The sequence below is a fragment of the Oryctolagus cuniculus genome, chromosome X, assembly GCF_964237555.1.
Source record: "Oryctolagus cuniculus chromosome X, mOryCun1.1, whole genome shotgun sequence".
Taxonomy (NCBI): domain Eukaryota; kingdom Metazoa; phylum Chordata; class Mammalia; order Lagomorpha; family Leporidae; genus Oryctolagus; species Oryctolagus cuniculus.
In genome coordinates, this window is record NC_091453.1 from 126901321 (window position 1) to 126924996 (window position 23676).

Here is a 23676-nt window from a genome sequence, read left to right on the forward strand (position 1 = left end):
CTGATCTCATGATAAATTCTCTGTTTTTGCTTATTGAGGAAATACTTTATTTCTCTTTCACTTTCAAAGGATAACTTCGCTGGATTTGGTATTCTTGGATGAAAGTCTTTTCCTTTCAAGTCCTTGAATATATAATCTCATTCTATTCTGGTCTGTAGGGTTTCTTCTGGAAAGACTACTGGTTAGTATAATAGGATTTCCTTTATATATAACTTGACATTTTTTTATCATCTTTAGTAGTCACTCCTTGTCCTTAACTTTTGACAATTTGATGATTATATACCTCTTAAAAGTCTTTTTTGGCTGAATCTCATTGGGGTCCTTTTATTTTTTCAGAAATCTTTTATTTAATTAATATAAATTTCATAGGTACAGCTTTAGGAATACAGCGGTCCTTCCCCCTATACCTGCCCTCAAACCCCACTCCTGTTCCACCTCCTGCTCCCTTTCTCATCCTATTCTTATTAAGATTCATTTTTAATTAACTTTATATACAGATGACCAACTCTATACTAAGTAAAGGTTTCCAAAATTTGCACCCACACAGACACACAAAGTATAAGTACTGTTTGAAGAGAAGTTTTACCATTAATTCTAATAGTACAACTCATTAAGGACAAAAATCCTATATGGGAAGCAAGTGCACAGTGACTCCTGTTGTTGATTTAACAATTGGTACTCTTATTTATGATGTCAGTGATTATACGAGGCTCTTTCCATGAGCTGCCAAGGCTATGCAAGCCTTTTGTGACCACAGATTCTGTCAGTATTTAGACAGGGACATAAGCAAAGTGGAAGTTCTCTCCTCCCTTCAGAGAAAAGTACCTCCTTCTTGGGTGGCCCCTTCTTTCTCCTGGGGTCTCTCTCACAGAGATCCTTCACATATATAATTTTTTTCGTCTCATTGGGGTCCTTTGAACTTCCTGTATCTGGACGTCCTTACATGTTTCAAGACTTTCAAAGTTTTCAACTATTATTTCATTCATTAGGTTCTCAATGTGTTCTTCCTTTTCTTCTCCTTCACGTATGCCTGCCGTATGAATATTTGTTTGCTTAATGGTAATCCATATGTCATGTAGGCCTTTTTCTTTCCTTTTAATTCTTTTCTCTTTATTTTTGCCTGAGTGGTTTGTTAAAAGTCATGTCCTCCAAATAAGAAATTCATCTCTCTACTTGGTCAATTCTGTTATTAAAGCTCGATTATATTCTTTTCTTTATTGTTTGAAGTTTTCAGCCCTCAAATTTCTGTTTGACTCTATTTCTTTATTGAAATTTTCACTCAAATCATCTATTGTTTTCCTCATTTCTATCTGTATTTTCTTACATCTTGTTGAGTTTCCTTAATATGATTATTTTGAATCTTTTAAGGCATTTTATTTCTTTTAGATTAGGATCTATTTCTGGGGAGCTAATATTTTCTTTTGTAGGTGTTACATTTTGTTCCTTTTGTTCCCTCTTTCCCCTAAATTGAAATTTGTGTATCTGTCATACAGTTTCTTCTTTATGTAGTAGATTTCATTGGCAGACACTGTTGTTTAGATGGAATGTAAAATATCACTTGGATTGTTGCTTGAAGTTTGAGTCTAGATGGGCCCAAAAGTATAAATACAGAGTGATTTTTTTAGCTTAATGTCTACAGGGTCTGTGCGTGCCATGATTTTCTAGTCTGCATAAGTTTGTGGAGGAAGAATTATGAGTATGATGTGGATGTAGGCTTGACAGGGTAGGTATCTTCAGTTCCCAGAGAGTTTGGTATCAGTCACCCTAGGGTTTATGACACCTGTGACCTCATTCTTAGTGCTGTGGGACACAGAAGAAACTGTCCTCTTATTGTGCTAGGAAAGTCTGAGTGATGCTATAGCTTGTAGTAGTGGCTCTTTTATTGTATGTCTTGGATGGGACATTCCCCATGTCCTACTGGGAAATTGTGACTGGTGCTAGGTCTGATAGCACAAAAGTCCCTAGTTAAAGCACTGAGGATGTGAAAGGAACATTGCTCCAGTTTGACAGGCTGAGTACAAGATATACTGGGGATTTGTCCCTGTTAAGTGTGGGTCTGGAATGTTGTAATACGTGTAGGCTCTTCCCGAGGTCCTACAGGATACAGTCTGGTGACTCTGAGGAATCAAATATTAAGTCACAGTTCTGGAACTTCAGGATGCAGTAGAGTCATTACCCAGGTCTCTTAGGGTAATGCTGTGTTGGAGATTGTGGACTGCCAGTTTACCAGCCTGAAGCAGAGGGATGAGAATAGGGCTCTCCAGATACAGTTGATAAATGCAAGTTTCTCCAGGAATTGTAGCACCAACAGTTACAGTTTCAGGTCTGCAATGTACTTTTGCACTGGGAATCCAACTCTGTGTGCTAAGAAATGCAGAGTGGCCTTCCTCCTGTCTGGTCCTCTTGGATTTTTTATGGGCTATTGCTGGAGCTGAGCCCCAAGAACCTGTGAGGGAACTTTCCTGGGTTGCATAGAACAAGAAAATGTATCTTCAGGTCTTCTGCCCAGAATTCCCACAGCAGGGGGCCTTCTCACTGCACTGAAAAGTACCCACAGCAGCTCAAAGCCTGGGGCTTTGGGAGCATAAGGAGGCAGTGTGGGCTCCTATTCTGAAGCAAAATAGGAGCCAGGGCAATAGTTAACTCTTTAGGCTGGATTTCAAGTCAGTGAGCACTGTGGAATTCTCATGTAGTTATGTCTTCCAGTCTGTGGTGGTGGCATGGAGCCAGGGTGCTTTCTGCTTTCATTATCCCAACAAGATGTCATTCCCCAAGCTGGGGAGCCAGTGTAGAAGCTGGTGCAACTACAGTGACTGCAGAATGCTTTGTTCCTTTCTCTCTGCTGATTTTCAGAGTCTCTGCACTATTTGCTGTTCCCGCCACTTTTTTGCTGAAGTTTTCCCTCAGTAAGTCCCTTGGAAATGTGACCTTTCCTTTATTGTTCTGGAGCTATATACATGGATAAATAGATATCATCCATGTTGGTCTGACCTCCATAGGACATTCTTGAGTAGTTCCACAATTTCCCAATGACAATCTACCAAATCCTCCAAATGATCCTATCCACTTCGGATTCCTTTTTTCATGAAGAACAATTTCTTTTAGCATTATTTTCTTCAAATGATTGTAAAGCATCCTGATAACCCTTTCTACCTTTGTATCTTGAACACTGATACTTTTTCATTTGAGTCCTCGTGTTTATTACTTTATGTCTCATTTCACCAATTTTGACTCCTGCTTCTTAAGCTTACTCTTCATATATTTTAATACATGCTACTTTCCATCTTACTCCTCTTGCCATGTGATATAACACATCAGCTATATCAGTTGTGACTGGTGTGATTGACCATACTAGGCTTCACCAAGGAAGCTCCAATGTGAACCAAAATGTTAAACTCTAAGCCCTTTTGTGGAGGTGTAGAAAAGTGGAGACTGCCCCATCAAATTTAGAAAAAGAGGAGTTTCAAATTTTAAAAAACACAGACATTGAGGCCAGATGATCTGCTTCATGAATACTATATATAGTGTAGCTTATTTCTAGGTGCTAAATACTAAATGCCTTAGTCAATTTGTTTTTTTTTTAACTTTTAAAATAAAGCTTTATTTTTTTTAAATTTTTAACTTTTATTTAGCAAATATTAATTTCCAAAGTACAACTTTTGGATTATAGCAGCTTTTCCCCCCCATAACCTGCCTCTCAGCCACAACACTCCTATCTCCTGCTCCCTCTCCCATCCCATTCACATCAAGATTCATTTTCAATTATCTTTTTATACAGAAGATCAATTTAGTATATACTAAGTAAAGATTTCAACAGTTTGCACCCACACAGAAACACAAAGTGAAAAATACTGTTTGAGTACTAGTTATAGCATTAAATCACAATGTACAGCACGTTAAGGAAAGAGATCCCACATGAGGAGTAAGTACACAGTGACTCCTGTTGTTGACTTAACAATTTGACACTCTTGTTTATGGCATCAGTAATCACCCTAGGCTCTTGTCACGAGCTGCCAAGGCTATGGAAGCCTCTTGAGTTCGCCAGCTCTGCTGTTATTTAGACAAGTCCATAGTCAAAGTGGAAGTTCTCTCCTCCCTTCAGAGAAAGGCACCTCCTTCTTTGATGGCCCATTCTTTCTGCTGGGATCTCACACGCAGAGATCTTTCATTTAGGTCATATTTTTTTTTTTTGCCAGAGTGTCTTGGCTTTCCACGCCTAAAATACTCTCCTGGGCTCTTCAGCCAGATCCGAATACCTTAAGGGCTGATTCTGAGGCCACAGTGCTGTGTAGGACATCTGCCATTCTATGAGTCTGCTGTGTATCCCGCTTCTCATGTTGGATTGTTCACTCCTTTTTAATCCTATCAGTATTAGCAGACACTAGTCTTGTTTATGTGATTGCTTTGACTCTTAATCCTATCATTATGATCAATTGTGAACTGAAAGTGATCACTGGGACTAGTGAGATGGCATTTGTACATGCCACCTTGATGGGATTGAATTGGAATCCCCAGGCACATTTCTAACTCTACCATTAGGGGTAGTCCAATTGAACACATGCTGAACTGGTCAACTTGGGTTTTTGTAACAAAATACCACAGAGTTGATGGCATAAACAGGATAAATTAATTCATTTCTCAGGGTTCTGGAAGCTAACATTTGGAGATCAAGATGCCAGCATGGTTGGGTTCTTATGAGGGTTCTCTTCCTGGTTTTTAGATGCCTGTGTGTTTTTATTGCCTTTCCTATGAAACCACATGTGAAGAAAGAGACTTAAGCTGTATGTTCTTATAAGGACACTGATCTTGTCATGAGGGCACCATCCTTAGTACCTCATCCAACTGTAATTATTATTTCTCAAAGGCCTTATCTCTAAATACTGTTGCATTGAGGGTTAGGGATTCAACACATGAATTCTGAGGGGGAGGAAATGTACATTCATTCCATAACACCAAAGGCATGAATAACAGCAAACACTGTGTGAAAAACAATGTTCAAAACATCTCTGACCTTGTGGACATCTTCTGTGAGCTGTGAATACCACGAAACTCAGAACATGCCTTTGAGAGATGCCTAGGAGGGCTGGAAAGCTGACCTCAAAACTGCATCCTTATCATACTTGCTGTTTTGGAATACAGATTTACTTCTTTGAGAATAAAGCAAAATAGAAGGGATCTCAAACTTGTACCAGGCATCATGTGTTGGTCTCCCCTTTAAACCATAATCAACTATTGTTTTTTATCTTCACTAATCAGTAGGCCTTATCACTCAGTCTATAAGCAACACATGGAAGAAGGGTCTCTGTGGGAAGCTTTGCCTCACTCCTTGATTCACATTCGTTTCTGTTCTTATTCTGACATTTGTAACCATTGATCCTGAGCATGTGATTGTATTGATAGTATATAAAATCATTCTTTTAAGGAATATTATCAAACCTATCATATTCCAGATGCTGTTCTGGGAACCGAATTTTCAACCATGAACCATGGAGATGATAATCCTTCCCTGGTGAAGCTGACACTAAACAGAATATTAGGCAGATGGCAAATGGTGCAGCAAAAGAGATAACATAAACATAAACAATAGTGCTGCGGTAACTTTAAACCAGGCAGTCAGGGAAAGCATCACTGAGAAGGTGACATTTGAGGAGAGGCCTGAAGGAAATGAGAGCACAAGTCATGCAGATGTCATGCGGAAGAAAGTACCAAGTGGAGAGAACAGCGGTGAATAAGCCATGAAGTGTGTGAGGCTTGCAAGGTTTGAGGACAGGGAATAGGCTGGTGTGGCTGAAGAGGAGTAGAGGAGTGGGCTGCACAACGCATTGTCAAGTATCCACGTGGAATCACAGTGTACCTATTATATAGCCCACCATATCATGACATGAACAGAAAGTCAAGATTTGTTGGGAATCAAATCATTTTTTCTTTATTTACTCATAATTAATATCCATTCAACCTCATTTCATGGGCATTTTTTGTTCAATATCCTAAGTTCAAGTCCATCAGTTATCTCTGAATAAGGTCCACTGCAAGTCTTGCCTGTCCTGTGTATATTTGCTGGTAACTCTATATTCAATAATGCTGATGGTATTCAGTTTCTAATATCCCTCATCTCTCTTACAAGTATTGTAGTTATACCCCATAATAATACCAAGAGCTATTGTACATTCATATTGAATGCCTACCAGATGCTAAACTCTTTACAGATGTTGTATCATCTAATCAGGCAATAACCCTAAGAGTTAAATATTATTACAATTCTCACTTTACAGATTAACATACTGAGACTTAGGGAGTTGGGCACCTTGACAAAGGTCATAAAGATAGACTTTATAGCTTGCCTGAGTAAAAAAAAAATCTCCCTCCTTTACCGTGCAAGGCTGCTGTTCTCCTTAGAAGGGCTGATTCTCCCATAATACAGTTTCGTAGAGTTCAGATGTGAAACTATCTCTTGAAAGCACACCTCTTGTGACCTTGGCAATTTCACTTTTTTTAGCAGGTCTCAGAACTCCCTGACATTTTGGGAGACAGAAAAGCATTACTTTCCTTGATTGTCTTCATTGCCATAATGTAATTTTTCTGTCTTTTTAATAGAAATTTCTATATTATTCCTATATTAATGTCAAATGTTTTGTCTTTTGAGAAATTTTTTTCGTGTTACTAGAACATAATCAGAGAAGTCAATTTCTTTTCCTTTTGATTATACAGCACCTATTCTTCTAGCATTTTTTTCCTAGCAACTCTCTCAATCTACTTCTTTGTTGTAGCTTTTATTCCTGGAGAGCATCAGTAACTAGCCTTTATTTCAGCATTCTTCTAAGCCAATTTTTTAAGATTTTATTTATTTATTTGAAAGGAAGAGTTACAGAGAGGCAGAGGCAGAGAGAGGAAGAGAGGCGTTCCATCCACTGATTCACTCCCCAGATGGCTGCCATGGCCAGAGCTGTGCCAATCCGAAGCCAAGAGCATAGATCTTTCTCCAAGTCTCCCATGGGGGTGCAGGGGTCCAAGGACATTTGACATTTTCTTCCTACCTCCAACACTGTCATCTTGAAACAGTTGGCATTGCCTCTCATCATCACCCCTCAAGCAACTTTTGATTATTCTCCCTTTAATATTCATTTTAGGGGTCACATGATCAGATTTGGCCCCAACATAGATCTTTTACACTCTAGCATCTGTGTGTGTGTGGGGGGGGGGGAATGAAATATTTTTGAAAACACCAAACTGATGTATCTTTTATTCTTAACTCATATTGCCATAGGAACCCTCTATAGATACTCTCTACCATGAAACAGTCTCATAGTTCCTTCAAACATCAAATTATGACACAGCAATGAAACTTTTAAGACTATACCCAACATTATTGAAAACACATCCACACAACAATCTGTGCATGAATGTTCATAAGACATTATCCAAAACATTTTAAAAGTGGAAACAACTCAAATGTCCATTAATTGGTGAATGAATAAGTGAAATGTGGCCTCTTTGTTCATTTTAATATCATTAGGCATACATAGGAATGAAATTCTGGTACATGCTGTAAAATGGATAATCCTTAAAAACATTATGTGAAGAGAAAGAAGCCAAACACAAAAAGCCATCCATTGTGTGATTCCATGTATATGATATGCCCAGAATAGGCGAATCCATGGAGACAGAAAATAGATTAGTGTTTGCCAGAAGATTTTAGGAGGGGGGATTGAATGCTGATGTATGTGGAGTTTCTTTTTGGTGTGACAGTGAGGTGAGGAGCATTGTCTTTTTATGTTATGTAATTTTAAAATGTTATCTCAAAAACTAAAAAAAAAAGGTAGAAGAAAGGAGGGAGTGAAGGAGGGAATATCGTTATGTTCTTAGACTTGTATCTACAAATCATTGAATCTGCTAAAATTAATTAAAATGAAAATAAAAATGAAAGAAGACCAAAAATAAAAAGCTGGACTTCAGCTTGCAATAGATAATAAATAAAGCATAAAAGCAAAGATAGAAGCTTGGCAGGAACAAGAGGGTCCAGGGAAAGGATGTTGGGATAGGGAATGGAAGCTGAGTATTTCTTCCTCCAGGAGAGATAACTTGTAATATTTCACTAAGAAAGAGATCAGGATAGATGTCTTACTCAGTGTTCTGCTGCAAATAACACTATACCACATACTGAGTAAATCACGAAGTAGAGGCTTATTTTAGAGGCTTATTTTGGCTCACAGTTCTGGTCCAAGGCTCAGCGCTCAATTGAGTACTGGCCTTCTTGCTAGAAGATTCCTGAGAGACAGGGAGTGCACATATGTATCTTTCCTAGTATCTCTCCCTCTTCTTATAAAGCTACCTGGATTCAATTTTGTGGGCCCCATCCTGATGACTTTATCCCATCCTAATCACTTCCCAAAGGACCCACCTCTAAATATCACATTCAGCTTAAATTTCCTCTTAATATGATACAACGGAGATTAAATATACACTAACAATATTCAAACTGTATCAGATAGCGGTGGAGGTAGAGCAGGTAGGGGATGTAATCCTACAAGAAACCAATGGAGAACAAGACAAGAGACAGAGCAGATCCAAGGTAGATAAGGCCAGCTCAAGAAAGAAGAGACAAAGACAAGTGCAGAAGAGTAGCCACTAAGGGGAGGCTACACAGGAGGAAGGGAAAACAAGAGCAGTCAAAGGAAACCTGGAAGGACTAATTAAAATCACACCAGTGGAGGAAAGCATTTCTCAGAACAGATATGCAAATAGTATAAGAACCCAGGAAACTCCATGCATAGCCTGTGGGACTCTGAGAACAAAGAAACAGGATGTGAATTAAGAAACAAGGCTGAATACAAAGAAGGACATGCATTATGAATAAGATGGGGCTTATAAGCACTTTGCAGTGGTCAATAGGAGGAAGAAGTTCTACAGGAACATTTGCTAGTCTCACATAATGTAGAATATTTAAGGCTTGAGCTGGGGCATAGAGAGAAAGAAGGGAGGGACTGAAAAGCATGTGTTCCATCCTCAGATGTGTATATAATGCATGGCATTCCTTATTGCTGGAACAAAGTGGTTCCTCATTGGGGGCAATTTTGCCTGCCCTCCCTCTAAAGAACATATTGCTGATAGGAGGTTGGTGCTACTGACATCTAGCAGTTAGAGTACATGGAAGCTGCTAAACATCTCACATTGCCTAGGATAACCCTCCACAACAAAAGATTATCTGACTCAATATCAGTGATGGTCAAAGGACCCTGGTTAAATGTTCTCATCTCCATCTGAAATCCCTATTCCAATGAATGGAATGGGGGCAATCTGGTGTTGGAGAAGCATGCAATGCTGAGTATCAGTCATTTTGATAGAAATGTAGATCTTGTATTTTACACTTTGCTCATCTGTCTAAAATGGGAGAAATAAGATTGCCCAGTCACAGGAGTAGTAGAAGATTGAATATGTTTATAGTATACAATGTTTAGTACATTCTAGGCTGCACACTCTGATATCTAGTGGCTATGCAACAAATATTTATCAAGTGGCCAAAACTTTGCATCACATGTAACCTAAGGCCTAGGACCTTAAGTTATCAAGGCAGATTTCCTTCAAGTGAATTGAACCAAACTTTCCCTCCCACTTTAAAGAATCCAAATCTTAAATCTCAAACTTCTTTCTTTATATGTCACAGTCTTATCATCTTCATGTTCAAACCTCTCCTAAGTCTATGGTTAGATTCCTAAAGAAAATATGTTACCTGAACCTATTTCATAGAATCCTTCCCAGCATATTCCTGCTGTCTTTTCTCCTAGTGTACCCTACAAAAGAAGTTCATTTTTTTTCTGCTGATCTGAAGTTTCTATCAATCTCCTTTACTTTCTGGGAATTTAATTACAACAAATATGTCCCTAGGGTTCTTGCCTATTGGATTAGTAATCAGGGTATCCTGCACACGATCTCTGTTCAGGTTTTGAAGTGGATCTATATGTCAAATCTTTCCTTGGATGATGCTTCCTGCTTGCTTTCTCTCTACCAATTTGGAAAAGTTTCTTTCTTATCTTATTTTCTGGTTGCCACTCTGCCTGTTGCTCTCATGGAAGACTGAGGAGAGATGCTGCTGCTGGCATTAACTGTTTTTAATCTCCTTCTTCACATTCTCTTCTTTCTCCTCCCTCCACTGTGCTGACATTCTTCAGATATTTTTCTCTTTTCTCTGATTATTAAAGTCAATTTAATCATGCTGAATAACTTGAGCAGATGGTATTAGCGCCATTGACAGATGAGAAAAGTCATTGAGTGGCACGTTATTGCAGATGTTGAAGACATGAAATGGCACAGTTCTGCTAGAATTCAGATTAGAAATGAAGGTCCCACCTCTTAGCCAGTGACTTTTCCCCTTAGTTGAAACCACATTGACTGCAAAGGGAACATCAGACTGGCAACAGTGGAATTTGCTTAGTCTCCATAAAGTCTAGGAAACACTGTGTTTTTATCCTTAAAGGTTAATACCAATACTGAAAAAAAACTGAATTCTATGAGTTCCCACTAATACTTGTTGAGTAATGTTCAACATCATTAGTCTCTTTTCCCATATTTGTCATGTGTATTTTTAAAAAGTATTTATGTGCCTAAACAGAAAACATTAACTATAATCTTACACTTCACATTTACAAAGTCCTTTTGTGAGTCTTCATTTAATTTATGTCCTCAAAATAACCTTGCAAAAAGGCCATTACTAGCCCCATTTTACTGATCAGGGAAACTGAAACTCAGAAAGCTTAAATAATTTAATTCAGCTATGAAGTGATAGAACATGGACTTAGATACTTTCCACACACCTCCAAAGCTGCTGTTTCAATTTTAACATTCCACTTTACACTTGAAAGGGCTGGATTTCTAGAAGAAATTTAACTTAGTTTGTGAATATTTATTGTCAAGAGTACAAATGCATCACATTTACAAACAAGGTTAAGGCAGGTCAGTAATATTTAGTTTAGCTAGTGATGTGAGATGGATCCACTTTCAAAATTAGAATGCATTACAAGCAATATATCTTTTTCATGACTAGGCTTTATAGATCTTGTTATCTTATAAATAGTATCAAAATAAAAGACTTGGGGTTTTGTAGGATAAGGAAGCAACTTGTTTTAGTCCCCAGTTGAGCATGGTAGCCCAAGGCCTTCCTGCTTACTAGCAGTGCCCTACAGTACTGTGCCAAGGTCTGAGGAAACAAAATTTGGCTTTGCAGAGGTATGTGTGAGTCACCTGCATTTTTATCACTGGAGGGGATTGATCAGGATTTCCATAATCAATTTAGAAGTTTGAAATATCTGACACAAATATAGCTCTTTGAAAATTCAAACTTTGTTTTTTTCTTTGGCATGGCTATGGTTTGGTTGTATCCCGCAAGGACTCATGTGTTGGAGGCTTGGTCCTCAGTGCAGTGATGTTGAGAAGTGATGTGGAGCTTTAAAATTCGTGCCTAGAGGAAGTTCCTTAGGTCAATTGAAAGTGTGACCTCAAAAGGGATTGTGGAAGCTCAGCCTCTCTGGCTTACTGTCTTGATGAACTCCCACCATTGTCATCTGCCATAAGATCCTCATCAGAACCAAGCTGATGCTGGTACCATGCTCTTGAACCTCTATAACTGTGAGTTAACTGAACCTCTTTGCTTCATAAAGTTATCCTACCCTAGATACTTAAAGTAATACCAAATGGACTAATACAGTTTCTATGAATTACTGGCATAGACTTAAGCTGAAAGTTAAAATGCAAAATGCATGAATACATTTTGTAGAGGGATATGTGGCTCCTCTAAGCTGGAGGTTCTTATCAGTGTGCCCATGGGTGGACCAGGGGACATATGAGGGCCTCTAAGGTCAGAGGGTATATTACAGAGACATGAGTATATGCATATGTGCATGTTTCTGGATAGAAGTTTTGTAATTTTAATGAGTTTGGCAAGGAAGACTGAGAATGATTAGAATCATTAGCCACTGATACAGGGAACAGTTAACCCCTTTGTAGTGATTGAGTGTACATGGAGATAATGGGGACAGAGGGAGATCCCAAACAGAACCTAGGAAACCAGCCAACTCTAAGTTATATAAATTGTTTTCATAAAATGATTCTCTAATAAATGTCACACAAATCACAGATAGTGTGATTGCATTTCATAATGGAGAGCTGTTGGCCACTACTGATGACTTTTGACTTGAGAGCTATTGATGGAGCATATGAAGTTTATAAACTCAAATAAATTGTTAATTGTGTTACACACATGAGCATATTTCTAGGCAAAAGAGCTCTAGATTTCACCACAGTATTAGGGATTTTATATATTTTTTAAACTTTTATTTAGCAAATATAATTTTCCAAAGTACAGTTTATGGATTACAATGGCTTTCCCCCCCACATAACTTCCCTCCCACCCGCACCCCTCCCATCTCCCACTCCCTCTCCCATTCCATTCACATCAAGATTCATTTTCAATTATCTTTATATACAGAAGATCAATTTAGTATATATTAAGTAAAGATTTCATCAGTTTGCACCCACACAGAACATAAAGTGTAAAATACTGTTTGAGTACTACTTATAGCATTAATTCACATTGGACAACACATTAAGGATAGAGATCCCACATGAGGAGTAAGTACACAGTGACTCCTTTGTTGACTTAGCAATTTGACACTCTTGTTTATGGCGTCAGAAATCTCCCTAGGCTCTAGTCATGAGTTTCCAAGGCTATGGAAGCCTCTTGAGTTCACTGACTTCGATCTTATTTAGACAAAGTCATAGTCAAAGTGGAAGTTCTCTCCTCCCTTCAGAGAAAGGTACCTCCTTCTTTGATGGCCCATTCTTTCCACTGGGATCTCACTCGCAGAGATCTTTCATTTAGGTCCCCCCCCCCTTTTTTTTTTGCCAGAGTGTCTTGGCTTTCCATGCCTAAAATACTCTCATGGGTTCTTCAGCCAGATCCGAATGCCTTAAGGGCTGATTCTGAGGCCAGAGTGCTGTGTAGGACATCTGCCATTCTATGAGTCTGCTGTGTATCCCACTTCCCATGTTGGATCATTTTCTCCCTTTTTTATTCTATCAATTAGTATTAGCAGACACGAGTCTTGTTTGTGTGATCCCTTTGACTCTTAGACCTATCAGTGTGATCCATTGTGAACTTAAATTGATCACTTGGACTAGTGAGATGGCATTGGTACATGCAATCTTGATGGGATTGTATTGGAATCCCCTGGCACGTTTCTAACTCCACCATTTGGAGCAAGTCTGATTGAGCATGTCCCAAACTGTACATCTCTTCCCTCTCTTATTCCCACTCTTATATTTAACAGGGATCACTTTTCAGTTAAATTTCAACACCTAAGAATAAATGTGTGTTGATTACAGAGTTCAACCAATAGTATTAACTAGAACAAAAAAATACTAAAAGGGATAAAGTATTAAATTGTACATCAACAGTCAGGACAAGGGCCCACTCTTATATTTTTTTAAGATTTATTTATTTATTTGAAAATCAGAGTTACAGAGAGAGAAGGAGAGGCAGAGAGAGAGAGGGAAGTCTTCCATCCGCTCATTCACTCCACATTTGGCTGCAATGGCCAGAGCTACATTGATGTGAAGCCAGGAGCCAGAAAATTTTTCCCAGTTTCCCAGATGGGTGCAGGGGTCCAAGGACTTGGGTCATCTTATACTGATTTCCCTGGCCATAGCAGAGAGCTGGATCAGAAGTGGAGCAGCTGGTACACAAAATGTTGCCCATATAGGATGCTGGCACTGGAAGCAACAGTCTTACCCACTATGCCACAGTGCTGGCCCCAGTATTAGGGATTTTAAAACCACCCCCAAGGGTTAAGGACCACCAGATGAGTTAGCATTGTGGGCATTGTGGCACAGTGAGTTAAGCCAGTGCTTGGGATGCCCACATTCTACATTGAACTGTTGGTTTAAGACCCAACTACTCTGCTTCTGATACAGCTCCCTCCTAATGCAGCTGAGAAGTAAGAAATGATGGTTCAAGTACTTGAGTTCCTGCTACCTATGGGAGACATTAAGATGGAGTTCCTGGCTCTTGGCTTCAGCAGGGCTCAACCCTGGCTATTGCAGCCATTTGGGGGATGAACCAGTGTACGGAATATCAATAAATCAATTTGTGTGTGTATGTGTGCATACATGTGTGCCCCTCTCTCTGTCACTCTGCCTTTCAAATAAGTATTGTAAAAGACCCACCAAATTGGAAAGACAATTTACAATGCTTTTAATTCTTGCTGTGACAATGATTCAGTTTCCTTCTAAGGCTGAGCCCTATGTTTATGTAAACTTCCTCCTTTTCCTCTTCTTCCCTCTCTTGTTACTTTAACAAAGAAGTATGTTAAATGCAGAATAATACAGTCTGATTTGAAATTGAGCCAGCTGAAAGGGAGGAGCTAAAAGGGATAAATTTCAAGATATTACTCTAAGAAGAGTAGTGAGCGTGTGGTACATTGGTTAAGTCACTGCTTGGGATGTCCATATCCTATATCAGAATATGTGGTTCAAATCCTGGCTTCTCTCTTTCTTATCCAAATTCCTGCCAATGGGCACTCTTGGAGGCAACAAGTGATGGCTCAATTACTTGGATCCCTGCCATCCTTGTGGAAGATCTATATTGAGTTCCAGGCTTCTAGCCTCAGCCTGGCTCAGCCCTTGCTGGTGCAGGCATTTGACAGCAGTCCAGCAGATGGAATATCTTTCTTCATTTCTGTCTCTCTGCTTTACAAATAAAATGAAAATATTTTTTAAAAAAATTTAAAGCATCCAATAAGACTCCCAGGAAGAGGCCTCTTACATTAAGTTTTGGGTCTGCTTAGCACTTGAGTCCTGAACCAGCGTGCAGGAAGGAAAGCTTATTGCGCAGAGAAACATGGACAGCAGAGCTTAGGCTGATCACATAATTGAGGATCAAGTTCAATTGCAAGACAAGGGATTTCCCCTTTGATTCTGAAAGACACTGTGAGGAAGTCCATTTCCAGATGGAATACTTCATGGACTATTTGTCATTATAAAGTGGGCAGAAGAAATTGAGTGACCTGGTGGGTTAATCAGAATTCTGAGCCATGACTTCATTACATGATAATTTAATCCACAAGATTTATATAGCTGCTGTAAAATTTGTAAAAATACAAATATTTCTTTAAATTAACACTTTGGAATTGAGCACAGAATCATAAGTTTCTTCCCTCTCCAAACTGCTACCAATTGATTCTCACATAGTTGTGCGGATGGCACTTAGGCTTCAGCACTCCCAAGAATCAACCAGAAGACATGAGTTACTGTATTATAATTCATACCTTGCCAGGTTTTCTAGCTTTCATAAAAGAAGCTGCCCTTGTCATCAGTGAGAAAACTCCAGGAACAGACTATATCTGTAACAGAACTGCCTCAGAATAATTGAGAATCCAAATAGTGCTGTTGAACTTCTCAATTTATGCCCAGCAACAGCCTGAGAATATTATATGTATACCCCCTGTTAATGTTATAAGTATGCTTCTGAAAATTAGTGCTTAAATTACACATACTTGCATATATAATTAAGTTTTGCATTAACATAATATGATCACTATTGTAGAACAAGTTCTTGTAAATTGAAATATCTTTTCTTTAATGTGAATATCATCATTGGTTTTTATAAGTATGATTTTTGGTGCACTGAGTTTATTTAAAACCTATTCCTATGCAAGGACAGGGAGTTAGTAATTGTTCTCTTCATGTGTTCAGACTAATTAGGTCAATATTTTCTTAGATCTCTTTAATTCTTCTAAGTTGGAAGCAGATGGACCTGTTACATGAATGATAAACTGGGAAGATAGAGCACACAGGAGAAAATTAGTATTATAATCAAATAACACTTGCTACAAAGTTAAAGTAAGACATGTCTAATGATTTGTGTGGTAATTTGGCCAAAATATTAAGTGGTTTCTATAAATGGCTATAATTAGTGCAAATCCTTCAGGCCAATCAAACATTTCTGGGAAATGAAAATGTTGAAGAGAGTGTTAGATAAAACTGACCAATGATCTCCTTGAGAGGCGCTTGATCCATCATTCTGGGAGACTAAAGCCTTTCCTTGTTTTAGATGAATGTGCCAATACTCCAGCTTTCAAGGACTTTCTGATTAACAGAGAATGACTTAAACCTGTAAGCCAAACAAGGTAAGTCACACTTACTTTTGGCCAGTGCTTCCTCAACTTGAGCGTGAATCAGAATTCCCTTGGAAGCTTGTGAAAACACAGATTATTTGGCCCAACACACAGCACTTTTCATTCAGTGTGCATAGGGTTGGGCTCATGAATTAGTATTTCTAACAAATTCCCAAATGATATTGTTGCTGCTGGGGGACCACATTCTGAAAACCACTGGCTTGGATGAAGTATTCCACTCTCTGGATCTCAGATACAGACGACTAGTCAAGAGAAGAAGCTGAAGTATTCGTTTTTACTTCCCAGAATGGAAACAGAACTAGATACACCAGAAGCTTGGCTTTAGGGGCTACCAACACTTATCACTATCCCTCTACCCAGGGTCTCAGTTGCATCCAATAATTTGTCATTTGTTAAAAATTTATTTACTCAGCACCTACTAAGATAAGCATGGAACTAAGCATCGGGGATACATCAGACATGGGTAGCTCAACAGAAAACCTTTCAGTCCAGAAGGTATGATTAGATCTAAATGCATATTAGTAAATAGCTAGGCTGACACAACCATGTGCATATAAGATGTTCAAACCCTGATCCATCTATATTCCCCCTTTTCACTTACTTCCTCTCTCTTGAGAGACAGTTTTCCATAATCTCTCTCCAGTCACCCAATACCCCTTTCCTCATTCTCACTGTCAAATGATGAGATTACTGAAGCAATAAAAAATAACTTTTGTAAACTCTCATGATCATATCTTCCAAATCACCTATACCTGAACCATGTATCTGGTCTTCTCTCTCATTTTATTCAGTGTATTAATTAGAGTTCTCCAAGAAAAATGGGACCAACAGGGGCCTCTCTCTCTCTCTCTCTCTCTCTCTCTCTGTGTGTGTGTGTGTACACATCTGATAGATGATAGATTTATTTATTTGATCTTTTTCCAGAAACTTATTATTTAAGGTATACAAACTTCATGCATTTCATAAATACAACTTTAGGAATATAGTGATTCTTTCCACTGTACCTGCCTTCCCACCCACACTCCCACCCTTCTTCCTCCTCTTTCTCCTATTCCCATTCTTATTTTTTACTAAGATAGATAGATGTATTTTAAGGAGTTGATTCACACAACCTTGGGAACTGACAAATGCAAAATCTGAAGTGCAAATCAGTAGGCTGCAACCTGGAAAAGAGTTCAGGCTACAGCTCTAGTACCAAGGCAGCACAGAAGCAGAATTATCTTTTCCTTGGAAGAGGTCAGTCTTTTTGTTAAGGCCTTCCACTGATTACATTACTCCAACCCATATTACAGAAGGTAGTCTGATTTACTCAAAGTCCATCGATTTAAATGATAATTTCATCCAAAAACACCCTCTCAGAAACACTCAGGATACTGTTTCACCAAGTATCTGGGTAAGGTGGTCCAACCAAGTTGACATGAAAAATTAAGCACCACATTGGATTAGATGGTTATGCTTTACCGAAGCCAGCCCTTCCAATGCTTCTCACCTATTCTTTCTTCTGCCCTTCTTTCCTTACCTTCCTTTATCATCAGTTTTTGATACTACTGGATGCTTCTCATCAACATGGAAGCATGTTATAATATCTCATTTTTATAAAACTTCCCTTGATCCCACATCTTCCCCTAGCTACTGTCCAGGGACTCTGCCCCTTTTTGCAGCAAAATACACTTACCCAGAGAGTTGTCCATTCTTTTTTCTGTTTCCATTCCTCCCATTTTCCACTAAACCTCATGCAATCAGCTCTTCCTCCTATAAAACTACTTTAGACAAGACTACCAATGACTCCTTTGACATAAAATCCAATAGTTATTGCTTGGTTATCATCAAGCAGTAACATTGGCAGAGTTGGTCCCTTCATTTTTCTCCAAGTATGTCTTTCCCTTGGCTTTCAGTACACCATATTCTTGTTTTTACTTTTATCTCATTAACCATTAACTTCTTGATCTTCATTGATATCTTCTTTTCATCCTAACCCCTGACTTACTCCTTAGCTCTCTTTTTATTTCCTTTTTTCTTTTTTTGGTAAAGATTTATTTATTTATTTAAAAGGCAGAGTTACAGAGAAGCGGGGTGGGGGGGTCTTCCATCTGATGGTTCACTCCCCAGTTGGCCGCAAAGGCCAGAGCTGTGCTGATTCGAAGCCAGGAGCCAGGAGCTTCTTCTGGGTCTTCCATGCGGGTACAGTGGCTCAAGGACTCAAGCTATCTTCTACTGCTTTCTCTGCCATATCAGAGAGCTGGATCGGAAGTGGAGTAGCTAAGACTTGAACCAGTGGACATATGGGATGCTGGCACTACAGGCAGAGGCTTTACCCGCTGTGCCAAAGGGCTGGATCCATCTCTCTTGTTCTATGTAGGTCCATCTTCTGGGTGATCTCATGTGAGTTACTTTCAATATTGAAGACCCAAGAGTCACTCCAATGGATATGTAACTGCAAACTCTGATCAGTACTCTGAAAGAAAAATATACAGTGATATAATGAGATCATATACCAGATGTTTTTGTCCCAGAATAGAACAGATATCTGAAAACAGTGACCTAAAGTTCTTGCAGATAATAAAAGTTTTATTAGAACCACCCACTTGTGTCTTCTAAGGCTGCTCTGAACTTAACGGAAGAGTCAAATATTTGCAACAGAGAACATGCAATCTGCAAACATGAAAATGTTTCCTATGTAGCCTATTAAGAGAAGTTTATATACTCCTGGCTAGTAGATTAATGAGCCCATGATAGTTGAATTGAGGTAAGAAAAATGAATAGGATTCATCTGGGTAAAGGAAGAGAATTGTATTCCAGAGGGATGGAACAGCATGAATGAACACAAGCCTGTGAGGGAATGGGACACAGGGAATCAGAGGACCTGATCAAAAGCTAGTGAGGCTAGAGAATGAAGTAAAGCATATTGAATAAGGCTAAATAAAGATGGAGGTAATTGTGTACTTCACAAACATTCTGAAGCAGGGTTTCCAAAACTTCATTGTGTATGAAACAAAATTTTCTGTTAAAATGCAGACTATGATTCATTGAGTCTGACATGGGGTGCCAGCACTGTGCTTCAGCGGGTTAACACCCTGGTCTGAAGCACCGGCATCCCATATGGGCACTGGTTCTAGTCTCGGCTGCTCCTCTTCCAATCCAGCTCTCTGCTATGGCCTGGGAAAGCAGTAGAAGATGGCCCAAGGACTTGGGCCCCTGCACCTGCATGGGAGATCTGGAAGAAGCTCCTGGCTTCTGCCTTTGAATTGGCACAGCGCCGGCCATTGCACCCAACTGGGGAGTGAACCATTGGATGGAAGACCTCTCTCTCTCTCTGCCTCTCCTCTCTCTGTGAAACTCTGACTTTCAAATAAATAAATAAATCTTAAAAAAAAAGTCTGACATTTGATCTGTGACTGTGTATTTCTAGCAAGCTCCCAACAGGAAATCTGAAGATCACCTTTTTGTGCAAGAAACTATATGCCACCTGGAAAGTACAAGGGCACAATCTCATAATCTCATTAAAGTTGAATAGTGGGATGAGGGGCATGAGGGAGAGTAAATGGATCAAGGATGAATCAAAATTTCTTCTTTAAATCATGTATTTTTATTTTTAAAAATTTATATAAAGGGAAAAAATTTCATATATACAGTTTTAAGGACTAAGGATGCTTCTCTACCTATCCTTCCTCTACCCTCTCTCTCTCACTCACTCCCATCCTCCCTTCCTCTTCCTTTCTTATTTTTCTTTTAATTTTTACAATGGAATGCAGACAGATGATGCCACTTACTGGTGCAGAAAGACTAGGAACCAAGCAAATTTGAGGATAAAGATGATAAATTAAGTCCTGGATGAGTTAGATTTGTAGAGTTTGTGAATCCCTTAAAAGTTAAGCAGTAGGTGGTTGAATATTCAAGGTTCAAGGTGAAAAAGAGGATTATGACTAAGGAGGTTTTCAAAATCAGATGAGTGAAATTTGAACGTTTTTGTAGGTTGAGAAAAATCAAGATCCTCTAGGATGAATCCAGAGGAATTGTTATCATTACACATGAAGAGGTGTGAATGTGAAAGGTGAGAGTACATTTCTGCAGATGTGTTGTATGGAGGCCAGCTTGAAGACATGCTCATTGTTTGCTTTTAGTTCTCTTATAAAAAAAAATGAGGCCATGCTTCTGATAGTGAAGGGATGGAGTTGAAAATGAAAGAAAGGGAGGGACACATTTATAGCATGTCTATGTGTGTGCAAAATGTGAACAATTTATGCCTTCTGTGACCATTTTATTTTCCTTAAGCATCATGGTTAAATGGTGTGGTGGAAGAAGCAAGGGTCTTGGAGAGTAGTAAGAAGCCTGGATTTGGCCGGCGCCGCGGCTCACTAGGCTAATCCTCCGCCTAGCGGCGCCGGCACACCGGGTTCTAGTCCCGGTTGGGGCGCCGGATTCTGTCCCGGTTGCCCCTCTTCCAGGCCAGCCCTCTGCTGTGGCCCGGGAGTGCAGTGGAGGATGGCCCAGGTGCTTGGGCCCTGCACCCCACGGGAGACCAGGAAAAGCACCTGGCTCCTGGCTCCTGCCATCGGATCAGCGCGGTGCACCGGCCGCAGCGCGCCGACCGCGGCGGCCATTGGAAGGTGAACCAACGGCAAAGGAAGACCTTTCTCTCTGTCTCTCTCTCTCACTGTCCACTCTGTCAAAAAAAAAAAAAAAAAAAAAGAAGCCTGGATTTTAGTACCAGCCCTGTTATTGAAATATTACTTGACCCTTGACATATCCCAGTTCCTCTCTGAGTCTTCATGTCCTCATTTCAAAAATAAAGGGAGTTATAACTGATCTTTAATATGTCATTCAGTTTTATGGTTCTGACTCAATTCAAGAAATACTTTTAAATTTAGTGTATAGATAAAGGATAGAAACATTTTATGTTTGATCTTGGATCTTAAGATATCTACTCTGTTAAGAATTAGATGAGGGTCAAATACACATTTAACTGATACCCCCCAAAATTACTCAATACATTATAAAAGATAACAAATTCCATAAGGATTTAGGTCTTGAAGATTTTCTGACCAAAGTTATGCAATAGGATAATTTTATTAAAAAATCTTCAAATAGTTTGGTGATCACAAATCCATTTCCACAAAATACCCTGGAAGAGTGCTGCTACCCTTGTCTCAAACTGAGACAAAGAGATTGTGACTTATCTAGGGCCTTAGAAGAAATCTTGTAATCCTGTTCATAAAATCCAGGGCCTAAAGAATAGTCATGTTCAGCTCATTTTTTTTAACTTAGTGAAGACTTAGAGAAGCTGGGTCATGCCACCTCCCCCTAATGGCTTTAAATATTTCTATCAACATGATTCTCTTCTTTTAGGGGTTATTTGAGACTGTCTTTGAGAACAAGAAACCATATATAATCTGTCATGATAGTTCCTACAGTTCCTGGAACACGTAGTAGGAACTCAATAAATAGTAGTTGAATAGAAATTCTTTAATATATTGTTTTTAGAATTAGAAAATTAGATTTTTCCCAGCTAAATTTAGCCACAGTCATGAAAGTAGTAGGTGATCTTCAGTCTCAGAATTTTGGTAGCAGAGAATGTGGTTCTTAAGCTAAGTTCCTGGCAAGAAATTGGTTACTGCTCAACATGTTCTCTAGAATGAGAAAGTGGGTTTTGCCTTTAACTAAATTGATGTATGTCAGTGTAACTCAAGCTTTGCTTTTCTGCTTTCCCATCTTGAAGCTCAGAGCAATAGTGCCTCTTATCTACCCCAAATTATTTTATGGAGGTGACTCTTAAGGATGCAGAGTTCTTAGAATAAAGGTGTCATGTATGTGCAAAGTATTATCATATACACCTCAGATACTTTTTAGCCAAATTTACATTTTTAAACAAAAGGAAATAGAATTTTTGGAGTACTAGTTAATAAATACATATGGATATTCTGAACTCATCTATCTCACAGGTGAGTTGAAAGAAGTAATTGATGCTTATAAACTTCCTTAAAGTCTTTGAATTAGAGTCTAGAATTTGCAAGGTATGATTATTTTCCTTATTAGAAATGTTATAATTAATACACACATATTTTCCAATTCAGATGCATAGCTAGGACTTGCCTAAAATGAATAAACCCTTTAAAATGAATGTTTTGGGAAGTAGCCTCTATTTCCTCTAGTGTTTTCACTTATTTGAATGTACACCAATTGATATGGAGTTTAATCTCATCCAACTACATTCTGCAACTTGTATTTTATAATTTAAGTAAATGCCTTATAGTCATCACAGGAAGAATCGACACTGTGTTACCACTTATTCAAGCTTGATATAAATCACAGTCAAATAAAAGGGAGGAGAGATATCTCTATATCTAACAAGATTTCCCAAGATTGCTTGATTTTCTCTGTGATGTTTAATAAAAACATTCTTATAGCTTCACTAAATATCCTTTGATAGTTAGAAACTAAATATTCTCTGTAGTCTTGATACTCACATTCCCAAGAGATTAGCATTAGAGACTGAAGGTGAGGAGGGATATGTGAGTGAATGAGTTAGTATGGGGGCAGATAATTGGGAGATATATGGCAGGGCCCAGGAAGAGATGGATACTTGAAGTAGCAAAGACCTGTGGAAATATAGTAGATATATATTTTAGAAATATACTATATTTACATTCACTTGCTTAACAAGTAGATACAATTAGGAATGTCCCACTTAGCTATATATTGTCAAAAGAACTGGGAACAAAAGGCCTTTCTAGCCAAGCTCACCTGATCAAGGTGTAGCAGAGAAAACCAAAGGGAAATTACTGGTTTTATAGTACATAAACATTTGAATACTATTCATGGTAGGATTCTTTCAACTTTCCTATAGAGTTTAATTTTCTCTGATAAAATCTTGGAAGAAAAAATAGTTATTTATTCCTATTCCACTCATTGGATCTATTTAATTATATCCTCTGCCCTTGTAAAGTCAAATTTATACATTTCTCTTTAACCACCCGAGGAGATAAGAATAAGTTTATTAGAGCCAAACTAGGGTAAGAGATTATTAAACACCTTGAATCTTACAGAAAATAGGAAGGTGATGGTGAGAGACTCTTATACATTACTAATATTCAAGTAGACAAAGGTAGCCTGAGGTTTTGTTCTTTGGAGTTGGCTAAAAGGGAGAGGGGAAAGAGGGAAACAGTTGACAAGGAAAAATGGCCAGGATATTCATATGGTATACCCAGTAGATTATTTTAAAAAGTGGATTATTTTTAAAGTGAATCAATCAAATGTCATTGTTGAATGGCTATTGCAGTTATGAGGATTGTATTTTACAAATCCAAAACTGGGACTGCTTATAAAATTTGAGGCCGCCACACAGGAGGACCCCATGGCGGGTAAAAAAAAAAGAAAAGAAAAAGGAAATATATATATATATATAGGATATAGTTAGCACACTGATTCTAGTCTCTCTCTCTCTTTCTACTCCACAGAGCTGAAGGAAAATATTTGCAATAGAATTCTATGAAGG